The sequence below is a fragment of the Pituophis catenifer genome, unplaced genomic scaffold (genome assembly GCF_029215685.1).
Source record: "Pituophis catenifer annectens isolate HBS135680 unplaced genomic scaffold, rPitCat1.0.hap2 SCAF_7, whole genome shotgun sequence".
NCBI classification, from domain to species: domain Eukaryota; kingdom Metazoa; phylum Chordata; class Lepidosauria; order Squamata; family Colubridae; genus Pituophis; species Pituophis catenifer.
The window spans coordinates 15182185-15204336 of record NW_027256887.1 but is presented as its reverse complement, the minus strand read 5'-3'; positions in this window follow the sequence as shown (position 1 = coordinate 15204336).

Below are 22152 nucleotides of genomic sequence, written 5' to 3'. Positions count from 1 at the left end.
ATCTGATCGAACACTGGTAAGGTCGCATATTAAGGCCTACCTAGTGGCGATAAAGACGGCAAAGTCTAACTACTTTTCCGCCTCTATTGCGTCATCAGGGAATCATCCGGCCGCCCTGTTTAGGATGACCCGCGCCCTGCTCCATCTGGGAGTGCGGGAGGATCCCTTAGAAGGCAGGGCGGAGGATTTCGGACAATACCTGTATGACAAAATCGCTCAGATCCGGGGGGATTTGGACTCTGACTGGGTAGATCAGGGCAGGGTGACGAGGAACAGTCTTGAGAATGTTATCTGGGAGGAGTTTGATGCTGTGACTCCCGATGATGTGGACAGGATTTTGGGGAGACTTAGTGCGGCCACATGTTTACTGGACCCGTGTCCCTCCTGGTTGGTACTGGCTTCCCGGGAGGTTACACGAGGCTGGCTCCAGGGCGTCATTAATGCTTCGTTGAGTGAGGGTCACTTCCCCGCTGCCCTGAAAGAGGCGGTGGTGAGGCCTCTCCTCAAGAAGCCGTCCCTGGATCCAGCAATATTGGCTAACTATCGTCCTGTCTCCAACCTTCGCTTCATTGCGAAGGTTGTTGAGAGTGTGGTCACGCAACAGTTTCCACAATTCCTGGAGGAAACATCCTATCTAGATCCGTTCCAGTCGGGTTTCAGGTCTGGGCACAGCAGGGAAACGGCATTGGTCGCGTTGGTTGATGATCTCTGGAGGGCTTGGGACAGGGGTTATTCCTCTGTTCTGGTCCTATTAGATCTCTCAGCGGCTTTTGATACCATCGACCATGGTATCATGCTGCACCGGCTGGAAGAGTTGGGGGTGGGAGGCACCGTGTTGCGGTGGTTCTCCTCCTTTCTCTCCGACCGGTCGCAGTTTGTGTTGGCAGGGGGGCAGAGGTCGACCTCGAGGCCTCTCATTTGTGGAGTGCCGCAGGGATCGGTCCTCTTGCCCCTTCTGTTCAACATTTATGTGAAGCCTCTGGGCGAGATCATCCGTGGCTTTGGGGTGAGATACCACCAGTACGCTGATGACACCCAGCTGTACATCTCCACCCCAGGCCACCCCAACGATGCCCTTGAAGTGATGTCCCAGTGCCTGGAGGCTGTGCGGATCTGGATGGGGAGGAACAGGCTCAGGCTCAACCCTTCCAAGACTGAGTGGCTGTGGCTCCCGGCATCCCGATATAGTCAGTTGACTCCATCACTGACTATTGGGGGCGAGTCTTTGGCCCCCACTGAAAGGGCTCGCAATCTGGGCGTCCTCCTGGATAGGCAGCTGTCTTTGGAGGAACATCTGACGGCTGTTACCAGGGGGACCTTTTATCAGGTTCGCCTGATTCGCCAGTTGCGGCCCTTTCTTGATCGGGATTCCTTGTGCACAGTCACTCACGCCCTCGTCACCTCTCGCCTTGACTACTGTAACACTCTCTACATGGGGCTCCCCTTGAAGAGCACCCGGAGGCTCCAGCTGGTCCAGAATGCAGCAGCGCGGGTAGTGATGGGAGCAACATGGCGCTCCCATGTAACACCGCTCCTGCGCGAGCTGCACTGGCTCCCGGTGGTCTTCCGGGTGCGCTTCAAGGTGTTGGTTATCACCTTTAAAGCGCTCCATGGCATAGGGCCTAGCTATCTCCGAGACCGCCTGCTGCTACCGATGACCTCCCATCGACCCGTGCGCTCCCACAGAGAGGGCCTCCTCAGGGTGCCATCAGCCAAACAATGTAGGCTGGTGGCCCCCAGGGGGAGGGCCTTCTCTGTGGGGGCCCCCACCCTCTGGAATCAGTTGCCCCCGGAGATAAGAAGAATCCAGGACCTCAATGCCTTCCGTCGTTCCCTGAAAACCTATCTTTTTCAGCAAGCCGGGTTGGCTTAAGAAGAAATTTTTAAAATTTTTAAATTCTTTTAATTAGTCTGTGATTCTTAACTTTCGGGCCAAAATTTATATATATTTTTAAATGTTTTAATATTTGTATTCTATGTTGTTTATCTTGGCTGTACACCGCCCTGAGTCCTCAGGGAGAAGGGCGGTATATAAATTGGAAATTAAATTAAATTAAATTAAATGTATTTTCCTATTATGGCATGTTTTTGTCTGCATTCCTTTTTATTTATGAGCTACATCACAACATTTGGAGAAGGATTCCCATCAACATTCTTTCCCAGCTGAAAGATAATTTGTACCTATAAATGTAGAAAAACTAGAATATAAAAGAAATTTCCAGACTGGAATTCTTCACCTGGTTTTCACTCAGTGAGAGAAACAAAGTTTCTATCACAACTTCAGGATAACTTCAGGTATGTGGTCACTGCCAAAGTGGCTATCCACAATTAAATAGGCAATCAGTTTAAGTAAACATGAGAGATAATACCATAATAACGTAGCAATTGAGAGCCAGTTTGGTGCACTGGTTAAGATGCTGGCTTAGAAACCAGGAGATTGTGAGTTCTAGTCTTTTGTTACGGACAAAAACCAAATGAATATACAGTGGTAGCTTGGTACTTGGCATTAATTGGTTCTGGGAAGTGCAATGTGTACTAAAAAAGTGAGTCCCAAACAAACCACATGACTTACCACATAACCCTTTCTTTCAGCTGGGAAGAATTTTCTATCTGTTCCTTTTCCTACGTCAGCGACCTTCCTAGCATGGCTGACTTCATGTCCATTCCAACAGCCATCCCCTTCTTCCTATGTCAGTATGTCAAGTACCAAACAAATGCTGAGTACTGGGACAACATTTTCATGTAAAATGCATTGAGCACCAAATTTGACAAGTTTTGAAGCAGTTGAATACCGAGGTACCAATAACTAATTTAATAAGTTACCTTTAGTTTGGCATCCTTGAAATGGAACCAGGCAAACTCTATCATGTAAATATGGCAACCAGAGTGAAATGCTACCAGTTCACACCGGTTCGGGAGAACCAGTAGCGGTGGCACGTGGTTCAGAAAACTGGTAGCGGCAGCAGTGCAAGGCTCCACCTATCCGCCCAGACATCGTTACTTCCTGGTTTTAACCAGGAAGTAACCTGTTTTTGACCCTCTGCGCATGCACAGAAGGCTTTGCACATGCGCAGAGGGTCCAAAATTGCATGTGACGCATGTGTGCACGTGAGTGGAGAGTACATACATGGAGCGCACACTGTAGGGAAGGTAAGTAGATTTCACCCGTGATGACAACATGTTGTAACATTAAAATCTCTTTCCACTATGAAGTCATATTCTGGAAAGGCAGTTAAAAGATTAATACTATATATTTTCTAGCATGAGGCCAAAGTTTATTGTATTAATCTGACAATTATATGGGACTAGATAAACTTCGAGAAGCAGAAATCCACAACTATCATACATTCTGCAAAATGCAGGCAGAGATCAAGTGCCATCATCTCAGCCTGTAGGCAGAAATGGAATTCTCTTATTCCTAACAATGGGTGAAGCATTCGGAACATATAAATCAAAGCTGCTGAATTCAATTCTCATATTTTATCTATTTTTCCAGAATGAGAGCATAGCAAACTGTAGAAATGAAATCAGCGAAGAAACTATTCACTTTTTGGGGGTTTTTTTAGCCATATTCTACAATGTTCTATAAAATTATAACAATGCTGCATTGATTTGCATACCAAAAAGTATGCTAGGGGATATCTGTGTGACCATAAGTAACACAAAATAGTCCTTCTTAATGTTGGACACAGTACCATGAAAAAAAATCTCAGAAGGAATATCTGTAATCTATTAGGTACTATAGCATGAACGGAAGCTGGACTCACTGTTGGAGAAAAATTCAGCTGCATTTACAGAATACAGAATAAAAGAATTGGAAGGGACCTTGAAGTCTTCTAATCCAACTCTCTGCTCAACCAGGAGACCCTATTCCAGGTGTCAAACTCACGGCCCGCAGGCTGGATGTGTCACACGCTGGCCATGCCCACCCCCAGTTTAGCAAAGGGGGGAAATTCACGTGATGACAACCTGATGCCACGAGTTTGGCACCCCTGCCCTGTACCATTCCAGACAAATGGCTGTCAGATTCTTCTTAAAAACCTCCAGTGATGGAGTACTCACAACTTCTGGAGATAAGTCCTTCCACTGGTTAATTGTTCTTGCTGTCAGGAATTGTTCTTGCTTCTCTAGGCTGGATCGCTCCTTGATAATTCTCCATCTTGTTCCGCCCTCAAATGTTTTGGAGAATAGGTTGACCCCTCTTCTCCGTGACAGCCCCTCAAATATTGGAAGACTTCAAAAAAAATAAAATAAAAATTCAGATCACTTTTTACATGAATGATTAATTGGTTAAATAACCCGTAGGCAACTGTAAATCAAGAGGGTATGATAGAATTTTTTTTAATATATTGATTTCCCCAGAATGATTATCAAGTGTTTTCAGATGATGTAACTGTAAAGGCAATCCTAAATTATGTTCAGAGGATGGTAATGAATAAGGTAATAGGACAATTCAGATAAGAGAAGGATTGCTAACTTAGTCTTTGCTTGAGTTTTCATCTTATCTGGGCTGTTCAGGAGTTCATCCAAGTTTTCCAGTTTTGCAGTGACAGCTAGAACAAGTATTTCCTGATTTAAAGCCTTAATGTTGATCATCACTTCTGAAAGGAGAGAAACAACTAAACATTCAGTGCTGCTAGTAAGTGACATTATTGTTTACTACACCCTATACTTTACAAATAAAGGGACTCGGTGGCTCAGTGGCTAAGACACTGAGCTTGTCGATCGAAAGGTCGGCAGTTCAGAGGTTCGAATCCCTAGTGCCGCATAACGGGGTGAGCTCCCGTTACTTGTCCCAGCTTCTGCCAACCTAGCAGTTCGAAGGCACGTAAAAAAATGCAAGTAGAAAAATAGGGACTACCTTTGGTGAGAAGGTAATAGCGTTCCGTGCATCTTTGGCATTTAGTCATGCCGGCCACATGACCGTGGAGACATCTTTGGACAGCGCTGGCTCTTCAACTTTGAAATGGAGATGAGCACCGCCCCCTAGAGTCGGGAACAACTAGCACATACTGTACGTGCGAGGGGATCCTTTACCTTTACACTTTACAAAAAATTTCCAATTGTTATTGTTTTGGTAACTTGCTGAATTGTTGAATCCTGGCTTCTAATGTTTATTGCGAGGCTTTTCATCAGATGCAGATTAGTTGTTTAAACTTTGTTTTTCTTCTGGCTTGTGGGTATTCCAGGAACATTGGGAACATTATCAATTGGCAATTTATCCATGAACCTAGTGTCAACATCTATTGCTACAGCTGTCTCACTTGTACTAATTAGTGGGTTTACTTTCTCATTACAAAATGTCACATAAAAAAAAATATAGACCACAGCTAGAAATATTTTTTATTTTACAGAATGTGAGTAAGGGATTGTAGAACAACTAAATATTACAAGAACCTTATTTCCTCCTACTGTACTTGGCAGCCACTGAACCACATTTAAATCAGTGCGACGGCTTTGGCACCCAAGAAGTTGATTCAAGATGTTTACTATAACTTTAAAGGAGAATATTTGTAGCTCAGGGTTGAAATGAGGGATCCTTGGTGCTCTCTGAGCTTGTTTCTTTTCTTGCAGATGTTTTATTACACTAACTAGCATTGATGATTTATTTCTTTATTGAATTTATATTGCTGCCTATTTGCACATGGCGACTCAAGGCGGCTTATAGGATATAAAACCACATCCCCCCGGCAAGAATCGCAAGAATCATTCCCGGGAGTTTTCCCGGCCTGCTGGAAGTGTGGGAGTGGTAGTGGGACATCTACCACCAATGGTGGACGTGCCCCAAAGCAGCCAAATATTGGTCCAAGGTTCGGAACTGGATAGTGGAAATTACAGGATATAACATAGAGCTGAAACCAGAGATTTTTTTATTAGGAATGAAACCAGACAAAATAACTAAGGAAAAATGGTACTTGATCCTCCACATCACTACTGCAGCTAGGATACTATACGCGCAAGAATGGATTAATTAAAAATGAATTAATACCCACAGAAAATAAATTGATTTGGAAAATTACAGAATGCGCAGAGGCAGACCGGTTAACGAAATTACTTAGGAACCAAAAAAGATTCTGATTATTACAAATGTTGGAATTCATGGTATAATTGGGTGAAAGAAAAGAGAGGGAAATGAAATGGATTGTATTAGTGGTATAGATGCATATTTGTATACGTTAGTTGCAATAACCTTGTATGTATATATGTAAAGTATTGTATTTTTAAAAATGAAAAGAATATAAAACCTCATTTTAAACAATAAAACTAATAAAAAGAATCAAATTAATATAATATAATATAATAAAATCAACCCACCCTCGCCCCGGTCACACGAACATATCACACGAGCAGATCACACAAACTATGATGTTACCTAGGGTAATGAAACAGTGGTGGGATTCAATTTTTTTTACTACCAGTTCTGTGGGCGTGGCTTGGTGGGCGTGGCATGGCTTGGTGGGCATGGCTTGGTGGATAGGACACTGTAAAATCTCCATTCCCTCCCCACTCCAGGGGAAGGACACTATAAAATCTCCATTCCCTCTCCACTCCAGGGATGTTGTGGCCTGCCAGCGGCCTGCGCGGATCGTGGCTGATCCCGACGAAGAGGAGGCTGGTGTGGTGTTGCGCCAGTAGCCTGTGCAGCCAGCGCTCGCATCAGACAGCGAGGAGGCTAAAGAGGATGTGGTGCCAGAGGCAGAGACTCAGCCAAGGCCTTCAGAACCTCCAGAGGCTCCTTCAAGTGAAGAGAGCGAAGTGGAGGAGCCTCTCCTCAATGCTCGAGCACGCAGGGCTGCCAAAAGGCAGGAGTGGCTACTCAGGAGGAAGAGGTCTCCTTGAGAGTAAGGCTTGAGGATAATTGGCCACTCCCTTAGCCTATTTAAGTCGCATGCCATTAGTAAGTTTCTTGCTAGAAACAACTCGTATTTCTTATCAGAGTATTTTGGTTTATCATATCTTGTTTTCTGGGCTGGTTGCCAACCTTTGCTGGTCTTATTTATTCTTGCTACTTAATAAATTTGATAAGGACCATTGGTGTGTGTCAATATCCTCGGAAATCCGGAGCTGGGGCAGAACAAAGGGAAGGTTACTGCAAAATCCCTATTTCCTCCCAATCAGCTGGGACTCAGGAGGCAGAGAATAGATGGGGGTGGAGCCGGTCAGAGGTGGTATTTACTGGTTGTCCGAACTACTCAAAATTTCCACTACTGCTTCTCCAGAACTGGTCAGAACCTGCTGAATACCACCTCTGTAATGAAACATCAGCAAGAAAACAAGCAAGCTCAGAGAGCATCAAGGACGCCTTGCTATACCTTTGGAGAACAAATACCCTCTGTTATTGCTACTGCAGAGAAAGAAAGCCACTTTGGTCTGGTGGTTAAGGTAGCAGGCTAAAAACCAGGAGATTGTGAGTTCTAGTCCCAATTTAGGCATGAAAGTCAGCTGGGTGATGGCCAGTCACTCTATTACAGCCCATGACTCTAGGTTTGGGCAACAAGACAGTCAATAAATTCCTGACACAACAAATATCAAAGCTTGGTCGATCTAAAAAAAAATAAAAATCCTGCACTTGAAAAAACAACACTAGGAAGAAAATGTAATTGAAAAGAATCTTTAGCACCATCAAATCATATATTTTAACTTCTGCGGTTCAGTCTTGCCCAGTAATTATCCATAAATAAGGAGCAAGTTTTCTTTCTGTATAATTAGTGCATGTTTTTAGGAGGCCGCCTCCTCTCTATAAAAGTTCAGAGCCCCTATTTCTTAGTAGGAAGACCTATTTTCAGCTTTCAATATAGAAAAGATCCAGGGGTGGGCTTCAAAAATTTTAGCAAGGGGTTCTCTGCCCAATTGCTGGGTGGGCGTGGCCATGGTGGGTGTGGCCTAGTGGGCCTCCTGCACCACGGCGGAGGGAGGCGTTTTTGCCCTCCCCGGGCTCTGGAGCAGTGGTGAAATCTGAACCGGTTTACTACCGGTTCTCTGGCTGTGCATGTGCAGTGTGTTACTACGCACCAAATGCGAGGTGCGCGCGGGTAGTGCACGCCAAAAGGAAGCATGCGGTAAGTAGAACAGTGCGTGGGGGGGGGTGATCAGCTGTGGCACGCAATCTTTTTTTTTTACTTTTAAAAGCATTGCTTTTAAAAGTAAAAAAAAAAGGCCTCTGATGATCGCACGGCTTAGTTGGGCATGGGGGGGGGGGCAGGGACTTTTGCTACTGGTTCTCCTAACCATCTGCCACCATCGCTACCGGATCGGGCAATCCAGTCCGAACCAGGAGCATTACATCCCTGCTCCGGAGGCTTTCCTTGAGCCTCCGGGTGGGTGAAAATGGCCTCCCCAGGCTCCAGAGGCCCTCCTAGGCCCATTTTTTGCTCTCCCTGAGCCTCCGTGCATGCCCTGCACTTACCTGCATCCAAAATGGGCTGCATGGGGACTTCTGGAAAGGGTGGGGCAGGGGCTGGGCAGGACCAGCCAGGAGTGGGATTTGGGGGTTCTCTGAACTGCACTGAATCTTAGCTAGAGGTTCTCCCAAACCCCTGTGAATCCCTAGCAGCTCACCCCTGGAAAGATCCATGTTGATCTAACTTTCTTTCTTATGGGCTATATATGTGGGAAGGAGGACTTCATTCGGGGATTCAGGGATAGACAATACTTTCCAAACTGAAGTAGAATTGTTGAGAAGGATCGAAGCAAATTGTGAGCAAGGGCAGAGCCTCCACCCTTCTGCGGTGGGAAAGAAGCATTATGGCTCTTCCCAGAGATAGTATGAATACTCAAACTTGAAGGTAAGTTAATTTTGGATGATAGGTTAGTCCTCCATACCACAATGTAAATAGATGTCCTTCCTCATCCTAAAAGATTATCACCAGCAATTGATGTATCTTGGAATTGTTTGCAATAAAAATTAGTCATGAAGCACCTTTAGATTTTACCTCTACATTTTGGATTCTTACAAGTCACTAAGGTACATTTTGAGTAATAAAACTCATCCATATATGTAATATACAGGGGATTATGTTGATGTAGTCATTTATGTGCATAGTGAAATGTAAATTATTTAAGGCTTTAGGCTCGTCACATAACTAACATGTGATCTAACCTAAGAAAATTCACCCTCAAAAGAATTGCTTGTTGGCCTTTCTTTCTTCAGAAAGATCACAGAGGAGGAAAATTTATGCAGATGTAGTTGATCTCTTTTTGTTGAGATCACCTATCGCTCACAGGCCAACAAATTATTATCTTTTAATCAACAACTTATTCCAATACCATGGGTGCAGGGTTAGGATTCACTTACCTTCCCTACCGGTTCGCAAATGTGTGCGCACGTGTGCATGTGCTAGCTTCACTCACATGTTTCATCTCTGCACATGCGCATGACTTTCTGCACATGCACAGTAGTCACGCATTAAGTCCGGGCAGGTGGGCGGAGCCTCCCGCAGTTGCCGCTACCTGTTTGCGCGATCCGGAGAGAACTGGCTGAATCCCACCACCGTATGGGTGCTAATTTATGATACTTTCAAAAAAGATCTTATCTGTATTTGTTCCCAATCTCTGTGGATAAATTCAAAATGCCACTGGGAGTCTGGTGCTCACAGCCTGGTTTTATGCATGAGAAAAACAGCTCAAGTTTCATTGGGTCATTTGGTCTTGGTTTGTTTTGATGTTGCAAATTTCTATGTGTGATATGTTACAAATGCCCTTGTTCGGAGAGACGTTCCTACAGAATACATAAGGATCTGGGAAGATTGTGTGAATGGTTTATGTAGGAAGTACAGTATGCTCATATGCACTTATGGGCAAAAAGAAAAAAAAGCTTCACCAGAGGTGGGTTTCAGCAGGTTTCAGCAGGTTCTGACCAGTTCTGGAGAGTCGGTAGTGGAAGTTTTGAGTAGTTCAGAGAACTGGGAAATACCACCTCTGACTGGCCCTGCCCCCATCTATTCTCTGCCTCCTGAGTCCCAGCTGATAGGGAGGAAATGGAGATTTTGCAGTATCCTACCCCTGGAGTGGGGAGGGAATGGAGATTTTGCAGTATCCTACCCCTGGAGTGGGGAGGGAATGGAGATTTTACAGTATCCTTCCCCTGCCACACCCACCAAGCCATGGCCACAGTAGTAAAAAAAATTTGAATCCCACCACTGAGCTTCACACGCATATTTTGGCACTTTCAACTAGATCTGTAGAGATTTAATTCATAGCAAGGTAAGCACAGCATAAAGTTAAGACGGAAACATCCACTGAGAAATTTCACTCATGACTAAACACAGATGTTGTCTTATTGTCTCCTCATGTGCAGTCTTGCTCAGAAATAAATCCATTTTTTTCAATGAGATAAATTCACCAACATGTGTGCCTAAGGACCATGATACATAGGTGTACATTATGCAGTTTGTTGCATCTAAAAACATTGATTCCATTCTGCCTAATTCTGCACCGGACAAAACTGTAAGTACAGTATCTTCTTGAAAGAATATGAGTATGGCTGCCTTCTAATACCTATATTTATTTGGCAGTAAATCCCATTAACCTCAGCAGGCTACAGTACAGAGCTGACCTTGAATTATCTTAGAGATGAAATAATGATGGCCCTCATTGATATTTGGAGTGGACATCACCTGGGATGGAGAACCACCTGTTGGTTAGGTTGAAGTAAAGTGGGGAGAGATTTCCTGGAAGAGGATAATGGCAAACCACATCACATGCTGTAAAAAAAAAAAAAAACAGCTGAAGTCAGAATATATTATCTTTTAAAGTCAGTTAACTGGATTTACTTTTTAAGATACACATAGAGCAAGATTGGGAAACTGGTGGCTTTTGGTATCTTGCTACTATATCCAAGGTAGCTGGGATTTATCCAGGGGTGAAATGATCCCGGTTTATCCCGGTTTATCCAGGGGTTTATCCCGGTTTATCCAGGGGTGAAACTCGATCCGGTAGCGATGGAGGTGGGTGATTCAGAGAACCGGTAGCAAAAATCCCTGCCCCCCCCCCCCCCATTGCCCAGCTGAGCCGCACAAACATCAGAGGCTTTTTTTTATTTTTAAAAGCATTTTTTCTACAACCTCTTTGGCTGAAAAAATGCTTTTAAAAGTAAAAAAAAAAGCCTCTGATGATCGCGTGGCTCAGCTGGGATCATCAGAGGCTTTTAAAACCATTTTTTCTACAACCTTTTCAGCCGAAGAGGTTATAGAAAAAATGTTTTTAAAAGGAAAAAAAGCCTCTGCCGATCAGGCCAGTCAGCTGGGATCATCAGAGGCTTAAAAAAAAAAAAGCTTCTGCCAATCAGGCAAGTCAGCTGGGATCATCAGAGGCTTTAAAAGCATTTTTTTTACAACCTCTTCCGTCGAAGAAGTTGTAGAAAAAATGGTTTTAAAAGTTAAAAAAAAAAAAGTTGGCCATGCCCACTCAGTCATATTACCCTCCCCCCACCAAGCCACGCCCACAGAACCGGTAGTAACAAATTTTACATTTCACCACTGGATTTATCCCATAAAGAATTTCATATTGTGGAGTTGGTGTAGCTGTCTTTGCTGAAGTGGTGACTGCTAATAGCTGATCCTAAAAGGCAGAAGTTATCCACCACTTCTAAATATTCACTGTTAATTCTAAGAGTGATTGTTGCACTTGTCATTAGTTTGGCCTTCTTTATATTTTCCTTTAGTCCCCACATATTTGCTTCTTTTAAAAAAAAATAACTAAATGTACAAACAAGGAAGTTTGTTTTTGGAAGTCTTCCACTTCTTATACCAATAATATAGTTAATGAATTTCTGTGTATATAGATGCTGTTTTGTTTGTTTGCACACTGTTAGCGATGAAGAAATAATTGGAATGGCAGAAACTGATGATCCATTCTTCTGCTTCATTTCTGTTTCCTAGGCCATACCATCCAACAACATTGTTTTGCATTCTATTGCCATTCCAATCTCCAACCACAAACAGTATGCCTTGCATGCATGTTATGTTGATTTCATAATTTCTGTTGATTGTGCATGATCATAAAACTCATTAGAGTCGTCTTCTTCTTCTTCTTCTTCTTCTTCTTCTTCTTCTTCTTCTTCTTCTTCTTCTTCTTCTTCCTCCTCCTCCTCCTCCTCCTCCTCCTCCTCCTCCTCCTCCTCCTCCTCCTCCTCCTCCTCCTCCTCCTCCTCCTCCTCCTCTTCTTCTTCTTCTTCTTCTTCTTCTTCTTCTTCTTCTTCTTCTTCTTCTTCTTCTTCTTCTTCTTCTTCTTCTTCTTCTTCTTCTTCTTCTGTGGTTGAACCATAAATATGGATAATCAGTGTATTAAAGATTATCTGCATTGCAACCAAGTGCTATCTCAAAGCAATACATCCTTTCTTTAGTTTTTATACCCTGAATAGTAAACACTATGATCTTTGAACAGAAAGTGTCCATTTCCAGTCCGTTTCAATTTGCATATGCCTAAAGTATGGTCAATCTCAATTAGCTGTTGCCTAAGATGTTATGTGTAATCGAGTCATGTCATATTTCATTGTGTTGAGTTTTCCCATGCTCCCTATCATCCTGTCTTTGCAGCTTCAGTTTTCCTTTCCCTGAAACCTTTCATCTAGTCACATCATAAACACCATCAGTAAGATCCTCAGTTCTTCTTTAGTGGCAGGCTGAGTCCATCCAATTTGAAGAATCTACAATCCAGCATTAACTTCTTGTTTTCTCGCTGGAATAAAGGGGTGGTTTAGCAGTGCCTTCTCCTATCTCTGTATGAAGAGATGCCTTTTCCATTGTTACTAAAGTGATCATCCACCACAAGCATTTTCCTATATTGCTGCTGTCTGATATAGTTTCCTGTTTGGTTTAGCTGAATAGTTGCCATAAAGGCTTTTATTTTTTTTAATTAAAATTTATATGCCGCCCTTCTCCCGAAGGACTCAGGGCGGCTCACAACAATAAAATCACAATAAAACAGCAATAATATATAAGATTAAAAGATTAAAAAATTAAAATCCCACAATTAATTAATCTCCCAAAACAGAATCAGACAATTTGCTTAAAAAGCCATGTCTTCAGGTCTTTGCGGAAGGAACGGAGATCAGGGGCCGTCCGGAGCCCGGTGGGTAACTCGTTCCAGAGGGTCAGTGCAGCCACAGAGAACGTCCTCATCCTGGGCGCTGTCAGCCGACATTGTCTGGCCAACGGCACCCGGAGGAGGGCAGCCCTATGTGAGTGCACTGGGCAGTGGGAGCCGGTAGGAGGTGATCCTGCAAGTACCCCGGGCCCATGCCATGAAGGGCCTTATAAGTGAGAACCAGCACCTTGAAGCGGATCCAAAGGACCACCGGCAACGAGTGCAGCTCGCGCAGGAGAGGTGTAACCCTGGAGTATCAGGAAGCTCCCGTAGTAACCCGCGCGGCCCTAGTTCCCTAGTTGCTGGGACTATATACTATTCACTGGGACTATATAATGCTTAGACTTATTGTATTGGGTTAGATTGGGCTTTTATAATCTTATTTTTCAGAGTTTCCCAAGCATTTTTAGTTGTTTTGTCCTTTAGGATTTCCATTCATGGAATTATTTCTAAACTCTCTCTGAATTTATCAAAGACAGGTCTCTTAAAGAGCATGTGAAAACTGCCAGAGGACTGCAAAAGGACTGGTGTGGTTCAATCCTCAAAAAAAAAGTTGGGGGGGGGGAGTGGATCCAGGACATTACAGATTAATCAACCTGACAATAATACTGAAAAAAACTCCTGGAAAAGGTAATAAAGCAGCAGATTTGGGACCAAGCAAGGTGATCAACTAATTTAGTGACTTTTGTCAAAGAAGCCAGCATGGGTTTGTTAAAAATAAATCATGTTGGACAAAACTTATTGCCTTCTTTGACTAAATTAGTAGATCAGGAAAATGCTGTGGATATACAGTAGTTTTCTTCGACTTCAGTACGGCATTTGACAAAATAGACCACTGCCTATTTCTACATCTATATGGAGAGAAGTAAGGTGGGATCCTCAAAGATTCTGTTTTAGGCCCGTACTCTTCAATATCTTCATAAAGGATTTAGATGATGGAATAGAAGGGTGTTGTTACCCAGGCCCATGTAGTTGATATTAAATGCAAAACAGTTCCAAAAAACAGATTTTATTAAAACAGCTGAGAATTAACTCATTCTCAGCGTATTCTAAATTAAATGAAAGCAAAGTCCTCAAAACACCAGTCTTTAGTTTATCTCTGACCTTGGGATAATTAGACTGCCAAAGGCTTTTCTTGGCAACAGTTCAGGAACAGAAGAAATAACTATAGCCAAACAAGAAGCAATTCTCTCAACGGTTGTTTTCCGGCAAAGAGGCCAAGAGCTGTTGCTGGTCTTTTAAGGCTTATGGGAGGGGCCAATCATCTCTTGGCCCTACTCCCGAGTTGTTCTCTCTGCTTTAGCTGCTCCTGCCTTCTGGCAGCTCTTCTCATACGTGCATTAGGAACAGGCTCCTCCTGTTCCTCTGCCTCACTCCTTTCAGTCTCTGGAGTCCACACCTCACTCCCCAATGGCCCTGGCCCCATCTCTGCCTCTGACGCAGAGCCCTCATCCGGGCCTTCCCCAGCCTCCAGGACTGGCCCATGTTCTTCCTTAGCCTCATCACTGTCCGACTCCGCTGCCAGCTCCGCAGGCTGCTGACGGACCACAACAAAGGGGTACCAATAAAATTTGCAGATGACACTAAACTGGCAGAAGTAGCCAACACCCCAGAAAATAGGCTCAATGCATTTGAATGCAGTGATAAATAGATGTGTTTTTACCTCTACTAACCCTTAATGGATTTTTGTTGATCAGGACAGAATGATGAGACTTTAAAGATTTCTTTGTAGGTAAGAGATGGACTATGGGAAGCAAAAATCATTTGTTTTGTTTTAAGAGAAGTTCGTAAATTACTAAAATTGTTTATACATGTTGTTAGGAAGAAGAAGTTTTCTTTTTCTTTACTACATTCTTTTTTTTTCTTTTCTGCACTTTCTATTTTTATTCTTTTAATTTTTTTTTAGTTTGTATTGGTTTTTATTGGTGCATGTGTATGTGCATATACGCACACAGACACTCAGACACATACTTCAATCTACTTACAGTTCTTCTTCTATAAGGAACTTTGCTTTTGTTACTACTTGCAACAGCTATCATTGTGTTACCTTTGACTCTGAGAAATAACATGACTCGGGTCAGATAGGTAAGTTTTTGATATGAAATTGGTGCACACATTTTAACTTCTTCCTAAAGTTAAAAACCACATGAAAGAATGAAAATGAGTGAAATGTCAGTTGATTGAAGAAGAAAAGTGTTTCATTTTCAACATCTACCTCTTGGCTCTCTTCGGCAAACCTCCCCCCCACTCCTCCCATGGATACTTTCTAAGACATCTCAAGAATAAAAATAACTGCTTTGAAATGGTACGATATTACAGGATGTGTTTCTCTGTTTATGCTAGATAACATCCATATAGGCTGATATCAGCTGAGAATGTTTCCCTGATGATGAATGAAGAAATCAACAGCAGGAAGAGGGCATATATATTATATCTGAACAATTGTTCATTCCTGCTCTAAAATCTCAAGTCTATTTAAGTCTATTTAAATGTTGGTTATAACTGATGAAGTATATCTCTTGACCAACATCAGACCATGTAACTTGAAGAAACTAGAACTGAATGGAACCAGTGAAGGGTATTATATAGCTAGAGAATAACTTGTTTACGGGTCAAGAATTTTACCTCTTCCATCTGCTTTCTTTGATTTGAGCAATTGAAAAGATATTATAGTGTCCGCTTCCTATTTTTTTTTCTATGAATAGAAAAAATGGTACCTTGGAATATGATTTGGAAGCTCCTTTAGAAAAGAAAACTCTGTTTAAATTCAATGATGTCTCCAGAACAACTATTTTCAAACCTTCCTTAGTGGTACTATACAATAAATATAAACTTCACATCTTGTGAAGATAATCTCCAAAATTTAAATTAGATTTTTTAAAATCACATTTAGACCATTGGCATATAAAGTTATGAAGCAGCTATGATCTTTAGAATAGCTTGAACTAATCATGAGGACTCAATTAGAACCTTATATAGATTTTATTCTATCATTAACTTTCACTAAATCAATATTTAAGGTTGTTTATTTGAACTGCTCACTTCCATTGCAGCCACTCAAGAATCTATCTAGCGTTTGAAATCCAAACTTATACCTGACTTAACACTACTCCTTTCATAGACAGACTTACTGACTTTCTCACATAAGTGTAAAATATGCTTGGGCAGGAAACCTTCTCTAAGATAGCATCACATACAAAACTCTGCTTTACAGGTTCGTGCATCACTGATCTAAAATAATCACTATTGCCTGGTCTTAACACAGTGGTGAAATTCACATTTTTTTACTACCGGTTGTGTGAATGTGGCTTGGTAGGCGTGGTGTGGCTTGGTGGGTGTGGCTTGGTAGGTGTGGCAGGGGTAGGATACTGCAAAATCCTCATTCCCTCCCCACTCCTGGGGGAAGGATATTGCAAAATCTCCATCCCCACCCCACTCTGGGGCCAGCCAGAGGTGTGGTATTTGCCGGTTCTCCGAACTACTCAAAATTTCTGCTACCGGTTCTCCAGAACCTGTCAGAAGCTGCTGGATTTCACCCTTGTCTTAACCCCATGTAAAAAAAAGAGAGAGAGACCTTAATATTTAATATCTAGAGGATAGAAAAGAGCATCAGAAAAGAAGCTTCAGAAAAGAAGCCTCCAAACAGAGCTTCAGAAAAGAAGCCCCCAAACAGAGCTTCAGAGGCTTTTTTTCTGAAGCTGTTTCAGAGGCTTTCAGAGGCAGGAAAAAAAGTTTTTTCTGAAACAGAGTTTCAGAGTTTCAGAGGCAGAAAAAAAAAGCACCCCACTTGCGATTTCTGCTACCGGTTCGGGCAAACTGGTCCGAACCAGCTGAATAATAAACAAGACAAATGAATAAATAAGAGTTGCCCTACTTCTCTTTTTAATGTTTTAAACTCTCATAAGCCTGAAAGTTGACCAGCCACCACTGTTCTGCAGATTGTAGAGAGTCTCACCCATCCAGGTCATGGCTGTCCCAAAGGTACTTTTTCTGAAGGCAACTGGAGTGACTTCCTTGTTTTTTCTTTGAAGACGTTTCACTTCTCATCCAAGAAGCTTCTTCAGCTCTGACAGGATAGTGGGGGATGGAAGGATTTATATTCCTTGCAGACAGTTGGTCATTTGCATCCTCTTAGAGGGCCGTTGAAGCGATTCTTTTTAATTCTCTGCCGTTCTCAATGAGTTTTTGTCTAAAGTAGGTCTGGGCAGATTGGCCACTGTCTGGCCTGATGACCAAATGTACGTAAGTTATTCCTCTTTGATGAAAAGTTGAGGTAGAACTTCTGTGCCTTATGGGGGCCACTTTGCATCAAAACCAGGAGTTTTGTACCTGTATCTCTCATGTAGAAAACTCTTGTTAAGGGGCCAGCAAGAGGGCATGTCTGCTCCACTCTACTATTCAAAATCAGGTTGCTTTGCCCTTTGCCATCACTTAGAAATGGACCTTTTCTCCAATCTCACACGCTAGTCATCCCTTCAAAGATCTGCATCTTAGTCCAGATATTTTTTTAACTGAATGGTGTTTTAAAAGAGAGAGAGAGAGAAGGAGATTAAAGCAGTGAAAGTCAATTTGAGACAGGACATGGCTGTCATTCTCACTGGAATTGCAGAACATTTTTGCAAATCAACAAGGCACTGAATTGTGCAAAGCGGGGTTATTAATAAGAAATAATGGACAGTAGGTATTTGAAAGAGAAAAGACACTGACTTTCATCAGCTCTCTCAATCAGTATATGTTTTATAGCTTCCTTTCTCTCTTTTTTCTTTGAAGATGCTTGTTTCAGCAGATAATATTTTTTTTAAATATGTATAAGCATGATTACAGCTTTTCAAATCTGAAGGGACTGCGTGAATTAGCTGTGTCAATGGAGCTATGTCAAAGTTATATAGTGAATGATGATGATGATGATGATGATGATGATGATGATGATGATGATGATATAGATAATATCACAACTGGGATGCTAAGGTATTTTGTCTAGTTTATATGTACTGACCTTAATGGTGTCTCAAAAATTAAAGTGTAGATAAATGTAAAGGAAGGTTCCCCTCGTACATATGTTCCCGACTCTAGGGGGCGGTGCTCATCTCCGTTTCAAAGCCAAAGAGCCAGTGCTGTCCGAAGACGTCTCCGTGGTCATGTGGCCGGCATGACTAAATGCCAAAGGTGCACGGAACGCTGTTACCTTCCCACCAAAGGTGGTCCCTATTTTTCTACTTGCATTTTTTTATGTACTTTCGAACTCCTAGGTTGGCAGAAGCTGGGACAAGTAATGGGAGCTCACCCCATTATGCGATACTAGGGATTTGAACCACTGAACTGCCGACCTTTTGATCGACAAGCTCAGCATCTTAGCCATTGAGCTACTGCGTCCCTTTAAAGTGTAGATAAGATAGAAATAGAATAACAGAGTTGGAAGGGACCTTGGAGGTCTTCTAGTCCAACCCCCTGCCCAGGCAGGAAAGCCTACACCACTCCAGACAAATGGTTATCCAACATCCTCTTAAAAATTTCCAGTGTTGGAGCATTCACAACAGGCAAGTTGTTCCACTTATTAATTGTTATTAATTGTTCTGTCAGGAAATTTCTCCTTAGTTCTAAGTTGCCTGCTTAGAACTAAGAACTTAGAAGGATATCTAAGGATAGCCTTAATTATAAATTTTTCACTCTTGCATGTAAATTAGGGAATGGCTGCTAATTTGGATGTTCTTCTATCCCAATTTGTGGTAGCAATTCCAAGCAACTAGAAAACCTAGATATTATTACAATTGCATGCATAGGTTCAAAATGTAGTGTCAGGTGTATGTAAAAGTGAGCGGCTACAATGGTTAATGTAATGACTTGCTTTCGTTTCAAGGAACATATACTCAAAACGTTTGTGTGTGTTTGCCTTCACATCAGTATTGTCTCCTGGTACCTGCCTGGACAAATCCCTGCAGTTTTCTTGGCCAAGTTTTAGAAGTGGTTTACCATTGCCTCCTTCCTAGAGCTAAGAGAGGATGACTGGCCCAAAATCACCCAGCTGACTTTGTACTTTAAAACTCAGTCTCCTGGTTTCTAGCCTGGTGTACTAAATTGACTCACTATTACTAGTACTACTACTATTGTACTACTATTGCTATTATTACTACTATATTGTGATCTTGAATTATTATTTCTTTGGCTTGCCTGTATATGGTATAATCTTGCAGACTCACCAGAAACAGTTCTCAAAGAAGTTTTTTTTATAAAACAAGCAGTAGAAAAACCTACACTTGATTCACACATATTCACACACAATGCTCAGAACTCGGAAATAGATTCTCCATGAATCCAGTCCAGCTCAATGCCACTGAAAAAGAAAAGCAAGAAAAAACCAAGATCTCTTTCACCAAGTGAAAAAAAAAGGATAAGTAAAAAAAAATGGAAAGAGAGATATATAACTAAGGCAAAATACCAAGAAATAGCCCAAACCTGCAAAGATGAAGTTAGGAAAATAAGGCTCAGAACTAAGTAAGGCTTTTAACAAATGTCAAAAACAATTTTTTAAAAAAGTTTCTTTCAACACATAAAAAGCAAGGAAAAGTCAAGGAAACAATTGGTCCATTAATGAGAGATGATGGCAAGGAAATAATGGGCAGTAGAGAGAAAGCAGAATTGCTTAATTCATTCTTTGCAACTGTCTTCATACAAAAAGATAATACAGACCAACCTACCAAAAACATAACTGTAAAAGATAGGCTAGGAATACAAATTAAAATAAGCAAGAAAATGATAAGAGAAGATCTGTCCACTATAGATGAGTTAAAATCACCAGGACCTGACAGATTACATCCCAGAGTTCTGAAGGACTTGGCAGACATGATCTCAGATGGATAGATAGCACCACCATTAGATGAATATGTAGCTGGCTGATAAACCATACTCAACATGTGGTCCTCAAAGGAACTACATCCACATGGAGGGAAGTAAGCAGCGGAGTACCCCGTTTTAGGCCCAGTACTCTTCAATATCTTCATAAATGATCTAGATAGGGAATAGAAGGGGAACTCTTGCAGATGACATTAAGCTCGCATGAATAGCCAACACCCCAGAAGATGGGCTCAAGATTGAAAAGAATCTCAACAGATTAAACCCTGGGCCCTATCTAACAAAATGAAATTCAGTGTAAAGAAAACTAAGGTTTTATACTTAGGCAAGAAAAAGCAAATGTACAGGCATAGATCAGGTGAAACCTAGCTGAAAGCCAGTAAATATGAGAGGGATCATAGAGTTCAAATGGACAATCATTTAAATATGAGCCAACGGTGTATGGCAGCAGCCAAAAAAAATAATAATGCAATCCTAGACTGCATTAATAGAGGGATAGAATCAAGATCCCATGAAGTGTTAGTACTGCTTTATAATGCCTTGGTAAGACTGCACTTGGAATACTACATCCAATTTTGATCACCACAATACAAAAAAGATGTTGAGACTCTAGAAAGAGTGCAAAGAAGATCAACAAGGATGATTAGGGGGCTGGAGGCTAAAACATATGAAGAACAGTTGCAGAAAAACAGACGCATGAAGAATTGGATATGTCTAGTGAAAAGAAGGACTAGAGGTGACATGATAGCAGTGTTCCAATATTTGAGGGGCTGCCACACAGAAGAGGAAGTCAACCTATTTTCAGAAACACCTGAAGGTCAAGACCAAGAAGTAACGGATGGAAGCTAATCAAAGAGAGAAGCAATCTAGAACTAAGGAGAAATTTTCTCACAGTGAGAACAATTAACCAATGGAATGGCATGGCTTGTCTTCAGAAGTTGTGGGTGCTTCATCCCTGGAGACTTTTAAAAAGAGACTGGTCATCCATTTGTCTGAAATGGTATGGGGTCTCCTGCATGAGCAGGAGTCTTGCTTGGACTAGAACCACCTCCAAGGTCCTTCCCAACTCAGTTATTCTGTTACTTGAAGTTCTGGATGCTCCATTGCTAGAGGTTTTCAAGAAGACATTAGGCAACCATTTGTCCAGGATGGATGGTATAAAGTTTTCTGCTTTGGGCAGGGTGTTTGACTAGAAGACCTTTAAGGTCCCTTCCAATCCTATGATTCTCTTATATTCTAAGACTAAAGTGCCTTTCGTTCATTTCAAATGCTGAGGGAGCGTTTGCAGAATCCCTTCCCCCACACTCAAAGTGCTCAATACACATTTTCCTACAGACTATCAGGCTTTCAGCACAAACATCTGCAGCAGAGAGCCTTCTGTATAACAGAATAGCACTTTTAGGATTGTTTTTCCCCCCCTGTCTTTATCTTGCCTTAGGTGAAACTGCTTGCTTTTTCAAGGCAGAGCCAATAGGGTCCTTATTTAACATGTGATTAATATGCCCTGAAATAACCGTGATGCTCAAAATGATGACTATGCTTTGTAGCCAATTGTGGACTCTTTTTGAGGAATATCAGCAGCTGCAAGGATATTTCCTTCATTTTTTTTTTAAAAAAAAACCCACCTTGGTTTCTGATATCATGGTTTCTTCTTATTGCAGCTAATGGCTGCATTATCTGGAAGGCAGCAGAAAACCAGATTTCTTTTCACAGTATGATTGAAGCCATGAGAAAACAGCTCATCAAGGCTACCCACAAAACTATGATTGATTGCATACCATCAGGCTTCACTGCCCTCTTCCTTTATTACGGCTGTGGAATAAATGATAGCATTTTATAGCAGCCATTCTAAGGTTACATAAGAATATGTTTAAAATTAACATAAAAGGATGAGCTGCATTCACTCTTTTTTTTTTTTGACTCCAGTCTTTTTGTGAAAAGCATTTTTCATTTCAAGAGAGTCTGCATGAGGGTCACAGCAATAACTCACAAGCTAAGACATGATAGGCATAACACTTTCCGGAGGCATGTATGTATATATATATATATATAAAATGGAGAGATCATGACTGCCATTTTTAAAATACCCATTACTGAATTTAGAAAAAAGTTATATATAATCGGAAGGAAGGAAGGAAGGAAGGAAGGAAGGAAGGAAGGAAGGAAGGAAGGGGTTTTGCTTTTCTTTGGTTTACTAGAGAAAAACATCAAACTTGG